The sequence below is a fragment of the Atractosteus spatula genome (assembly GCF_055471065.1).
Source record: "Atractosteus spatula isolate fAtrSpa1 chromosome 3 unlocalized genomic scaffold, fAtrSpa1.hap1 SUPER_3_unloc_1, whole genome shotgun sequence".
Taxonomy (NCBI): domain Eukaryota; kingdom Metazoa; phylum Chordata; class Actinopteri; order Semionotiformes; family Lepisosteidae; genus Atractosteus; species Atractosteus spatula.
In genome coordinates this window covers 30,286-36,525 of record NW_028296646.1, presented here as the reverse complement: position 1 = coordinate 36,525, position 6,240 = coordinate 30,286, and the positions used below count along the sequence as shown (strand labels likewise).

General features: G+C 43.0%; 1 long non-coding RNA gene across 1 annotated transcript; it reads left to right on the top strand.

Annotated features, from left to right (window-relative positions):
• The first annotated feature begins 2,293 nt into the window (after positions 1–2,293).
• Positions 2,294–6,003, top strand: LOC148810306 (uncharacterized). The gene is made up of 3 exons (XR_016086790.1): positions 2,294–2,362; positions 4,292–4,439; positions 4,528–6,003. It is a non-coding gene; the product is annotated as an uncharacterized LOC148810306 (long non-coding RNA).
• Positions 6,004–6,240: the final 237 nt, after the last annotated feature.

Sequence of the window (6,240 nt, the reverse complement as noted above, 5' to 3'; positions counted from 1 at the left end):
CCCCGTAAAAATGCTCTTCATGCAGTAGAACAAAAAGTATTTTAGAATTTGGTGGTGTGGGCCCCGTTGTAAAATATTTCCAATCACCCTGGTCGTGGTACAAAATTTTAATGACCACCTTTAAATGTTTTTCAAAAGCGGTAATGTCTGACAAACTAATTTTCCGATTCTCTGGAAAACCCAACTCTCTGTGCATTCGTTTAGCGCCCTGTAACATTTCCCCATCGGTACAACCCTCATTCAACAAACCATACACACTCCCGGCGAAACACAGATTACCGCCCGTGTAATGTAAGTCGATAAGGTGCGCTTTTTTCTGAGCAATTACCCGGCTGTACAGAACAGATTTAAATCTTCGGCGGGCACCCCCCTGCATATTCCTAACTATCGTCACCACTAAGCGGAGGGTGTCATCGGTGAGAACCTCTGTGTGGCTCTGTAGGAGGTCTGAGATGTGGCTTAAAAAAATCGGCAGCATTTAATTCTCCGGGGTGTCTCCTGCGTGAGAACAAGGGTTTGTTAAAACCACCCGCAGTCAAACGCAGCTGTACAAAATCATTCGCCCCGATGTTTGGAGAAAGTTCATCCAATATTCTCTGGACTGCACCATGCACAGCGTCTATAGCCTGTACATACGAGGCTATTCTGTCGAGATTAACAAAACGAAATTCTTCATGGTGCTCTGTTGCTCTAAAATTATTATAAGACCTGTTATAACTACGTATACGCTCCAGGAAAACTAAGGGGTCTCTATTCGCCCCGGCACCACCACCACCAACCTGATTTAGATCGTTCAGTACAACCGGTTCTGGGTTACCACCATCCTGTTCTGCTACAACAACCTCGGGTCTTAAATTATTTTCTACCACTGCATTTTCATTGCGTGGCTCGGGCGACCCTTGGGAAATCTGATGCCTCGCTCTGAATCTTTGACGACGCAACAAACATGCTTTTGCCAGTTTAATTCTTTTATTTACGTACAAAAGCTTGCGGTTGGCACGCGGTCGGTCTTTTAAGCACTTTTTAGACCGCATGTTTAGTCATTTATCACCGGGGCTTTGCACCAATGCTCCCTGAAATAGCATTACGAGGTAGTGAAATCCAGAGGTTAGATCGACATCCTCTTTGGAAAAAACGTCTAAGAGGCTAGCGGCGTAAACCTGGATCGTTTTTGGAAACACTGCATGTGCACATGCTAAAGCGGCTCTTAGATTCTCTAAACACCGCTTTTTATCCACCTCATTAGTGCCCACCTTTGATACCAAGTCTGCAATATGCCGCACTGAGCACCCCAAATCACCAAGCACCAAGTCTTTAGGCGCGTTATGATTTCGCTCCGAAGGCTTGACACGTCTGGCTTTGGTCAGCGTCTTAACAACCGTCTCCGATGCAGTCACCGCCTTAGGGTCCGTCGTTTCCGACACATTTGTTTCGCCGCGCGTCGATACAGCTGCTGTGTGAAAAAATAAAAGACTTTTTATTACCACGCCAATGCTCCACATCTCAAAATCAGAAAACTACACGGTGATAAAAATAAAAGACTTTTCAACACAACACCGGTTTCCTTGACGGCTGTGGTGGCGCTACTGGGTCAAGCGGCGTGGTTAACGGCCTGTAGACCCTCGCACAGACCAGTCGCTTTTAACTTTAAAAGCTAGGCAGTTTTAAATAAGGTTTTTTAACACTCCCAAACAGAAAACTACGCGAGGTAGGATCTTTCAGCGAATTAACAGCCTAACAAAAGAAGTAACGTTTACCGTAAGTGGATCATAACACATCTTGACCACGCTTAAATTATATTAACCTTTGCCTGTTGATTTCAGACGTTTTGAGCTCGTTGTCCCAGTTAACTTGTTGGCTCGTCGCAATTTATTTTTTGAAGGTCCGGGGTCTGCACGACGTGGGAAAATACCATTAGTGAAAAAATAGAAAAACGGATGGTATTTTTATTATAGACACGTTTAAATGGCCATGCTAAAAGAATGTTTTATATAATACCGACCTCTTCTCTCAGGCGCTCTGATAATATCCCCCGCACCGTCTGGTGTGCCGTGAACATCTGCCTGTGTCACCACAAGGTTTTGGGGTGGTATTGCAAACCCCAAACGAGGTTTTTTAAATGTGTGGCGACTTGTCCCTTCGCCCGCGTCTGCGGAATAGACACATACGTGTTTTGGTGTGGTGTATATACCCCTGTGTCTTTAAGACTCACATGGCCGTAAAGCGTTATTCAAAACATTGTCGTAATTACCCACCAGCGTTGTGCTGCGTCGTAACTGGTCTTTTTACAGCGGCGGTTTTCGGGGCTAATGGAAATGAATGGATACACACAGTCACGACCACATTACGGCACCAATCACCGGTAATTCCGTTATAATCATTCAATACTGCCTAGTATACAAATATTATACAACGTTTTGTAACTATAGCTAACACGTGACATGCATCGTGACGTTGTAATTGTCTCACAATAAGCCAGATATACATACCGCTGAAATTCGTGGAATCCTCGTCTTCGTCTATCAAGTCGAACAGTGTTAAGTCTGTAAATAGACTATCTTCAGACTGTTGTAATTGATCGGCGTGATCCATTCTGACGAGTTAGGCGATAACGTGAGACTGTAGGACTTGGAATGCAGCTAAAACTTCGTCTGTTAAACCACTGGTACTTATACTCAACCCGCTAAACATTCTCTTATAAGAAACACACATGTCCCCCCCCCCCAATAAAACCATTAATCTTAGGTATCGTTGGGGGTGCAGGTAGTGGTCTGTAGAAATTATTTAAGAAACATTTTAGAAAACGTTTTAGATCGTTATAATGTTAAAATCTATATTATTTAAGACATACAACGGTGTCTACATTTCTTAGCTGTTAAAACGTGGTGAAAATGTACCGCAGTGTCTTTGTTTGATTCGCCAACAGACCGCTAAGAATATTATCAAGCAAAATGTTTTTTATGTATCTGTTTTTTATAGGGGCGTGTTCGCAAACCAAGCTTGACGTTTTGAGGTTTTATTTTTTCGCGCCGCGTTGTTATGAACATTTTTGCGTGAAATACATGTGGTGTTTGTAAATTAGAAAACTTTACATGAATTTAAAATGTTTGTAAACTTTCCCAGATGTCAATTTTACCCCCCCCCCCACTCTGCATTCCAGAGCCTGTAACTAACCCCCCTCTCAACCCCGTCTCCAATAGCATCACAAATCATCTCTACAGGGAAACAATTTTAAAACTTTAAGAACAATCCGTTAAAGTCTGAAGAACAACAACCCACCATTTGTTGTCTGTTAACATCTTAAAGACTTTTAGGCTGGCGCTGTGTGGAAATTTATCCCAAACTTTCGAAAAGCTGTCGCGAATGTGTTATTAAAAATAAACTGTGTCTTATCACGTTATTTTAAAAACTTTAAAACCATCCCCGCGTGTTTAAAATTTATTTTCTGGGCAAACACATCATTTGTGTTTGCATTGTATGTTAATACTTTAAAACTTATAAACTGATAAGCGAATATAGATCGTTATAATGTTAAAATCTATATTATTTAAGACATACAAGGGTGTCTACATTTCTTAGCTGTTAAAACGTGGCGAAAATGTGCCGCTGTGTCTTTGTTTGATTCGCCAACAGACCGCTAAGAATATTATCAAGCAAAATGTTTTTATTATGTATCTGTTCTTTATAGGGACGTGTTCACAGACCAAGCTTGACGTTTTGAGGTTTTATTTTTCGCGCCGCGTTGTTATGAACATTTTTGCGTGAAGTACATGTGTTGTTTGTAAATTAGAAAACTTTACATGGATTTAAAATGTTTGTAAACTTTCCCAGATGTCAATTTTACCCCCCCCCCACTCTGCATTCCAGAGCCTGTAACTAACCCCCCCAACCCCGTCTCCAATAGCATCACAAATCATCTCTTCAGGGAAACTATTTTAAAACTTTAAGAACAATCCGTTAAAGTCTGAAGAACAACAACCCACCATTTGTTGTCTGTTATCACCTTAAAGACTTTTAGGCTGGCGCTGTGTGGAAATTTATCCCAAACTTTCGAAAAAGCTGTCGCGAATGTGTTATTAAAAATAAACTGTGTCTTATCACGTTATTTTAAAAACTTTAAGACCAACCCCGCGTGTTTAAAATTTATTTTCGGTGAAACACAGCATTTGTGTTTGCGTTGTGTGATAATACTTAAAACTAAAACTTATAAGCTGATAAGCGTATACTTTTCGCTCTCGATAAATCAGGGGGGGTCGTCACAACCAATTGAAAAATGTCTTGTGTTATGTAGGCGTGTTACACCATTGGCGCATATTCTTAAACGCTCCGACCTGACTGGGCCGCAGTGCGTGCTTGGTGCTGTCAGACACCGCGGAGCTGCTGAGATGGCTTCTTTGTGTGGCGAAACAACGGGGTCCGCTACTCTGCAAAGTGAAGAGGTAGGCGGCTAAAATATTTTTTTCGGCTCGTGGAATTGTTGTATCGGTGCTTAGCGTATGTCATTTTAATACATGGTCTTCTTTTTAGCAAAACCCGACCCCACCCACTGCGCCCTGTGACATCAGTGGGTGTGTGAGTTCAGCTGGGGTAGCAGATGTTGAAGAACAGCCGGGTGCTAGCGATGATACCACGCTACAAATGGTAAATATTAACGAAAAACCTTAGCTCAAAAGCGCGTTAAATGCTCGATATTTTAGGTGCAAAGCATGTCTATTTTGTTAAGCCTTCCTTTTCTTTTTCCTTTAATAGAATAAAGAGGATGTGGACGGGTCAATCTTCAGCCTACCGACACATGTGAATGTCTCGTGTCTATGCCTGGGTGTTCGCCCAAATGTTAATAAAGCTGATGCCCCTGTCCCTAATGAGCCCGATGTTATGCCCAAGATTGTGAAAGCAGTAGTTTATTGCATCTTCAAACACTGTTTAAAGGGGGTCCTGGTTGATGACTGTCCGGCCTGTTTGATTGACCACCCCGGGCAGCGGGGTCACACATGCCTGTCTGCCGGCTACGCAGATGGGGGTGAAGACGTGACGTTTGCCGCTTTAGAAATTTATAAGTCTCTCAGTTTAGCCCGAATTTTATCGGCTGTTCTGTACACCGCCCGGTGTCTGGGGTCGTACACCATCACAAATGACACTGAGCGGTGCATAAAACAGTTGCTAAAAAATATAATTGAGGACCGCTCCCCATATGAGCATGTACACACCACCCTTGAACAGCTGGATGAAAAATTAGTAGACGTGACTTTTGATGAGTTGCAGAAGAAACACTATTCTTATTTTTACAGACGCAAAAAAAAAAGATCTATGTAAAATGTGAATACAGATTTCACTCTGTTTTACAGACCCGGGTGTGCCATCGACCGAAGAATGAAGAATTTCGAATGTATACGTCTGAATTCTTACTAAGAGTGCTTTACACGCTTCTCTCTACAAAGCTTGATATGCAAAACAAAGAGTCGAATGCTAATGTCCTTAAATTTGTTAAAGAGATAGATGTGTATGTCGAGAACTTGAGTGAAATTATTACAGATCTGTTGTTTTCAGATCAGAAAAGGAAGCCTGGGGGGTTCTACAGTGTGTATTCCAAAATACAGCGTGTTTTGCACAGAACCTGTGGTAACACCATCCCGCTGGTTACGCAGGCAAATTTTTTTGCCCTGCTAGATCGGATCGCCCAGTGTGGTTCGCATGGCTTTAGACGCGGGGAGCGGAAGGGGGTTATGAATGCTTTTTCAGATGCCGCAAAGTTTCTCAGCAGTGTGGGGGTGGTGGTTACGCGTACCGAACTAAGTTTCCGCACCAACATTTAATTGTTGAATGCAAACAGGAGTCGGTAACGCGTGTGTGCTGCGTTGTTTCAGTGTTTGAAAACCCCTGTTGAAATAAAGCGGTTCACATTTCACATACTTGCAAACTGGAGTCTGTAACTTGTGTGAAAGCGCTGCTGCGGTGTTTCTGTGTTTGAAAACCCACTGTTGAAATAAAGCGGTTCACATTTCACATGGTGTTTGTCCTGTAAATTCTTTCCGCGAGACTTTACACAGTCAGTGCGTGTGTGTGTGTGTGCTTACAACCCTGATGCTTTTGAGACACTGCTTGTGCAGCGTATAAGCAGCCTGGCCGGACAACCACTCGACCACCCGGCCGCGGCTGACGCCGCTCACACCCCGGGATCTCGCGGCCCGCACCAGACTCTCTGCGCCGCCGTAACTGCCCGATTTCCCAAGGTTATAATAG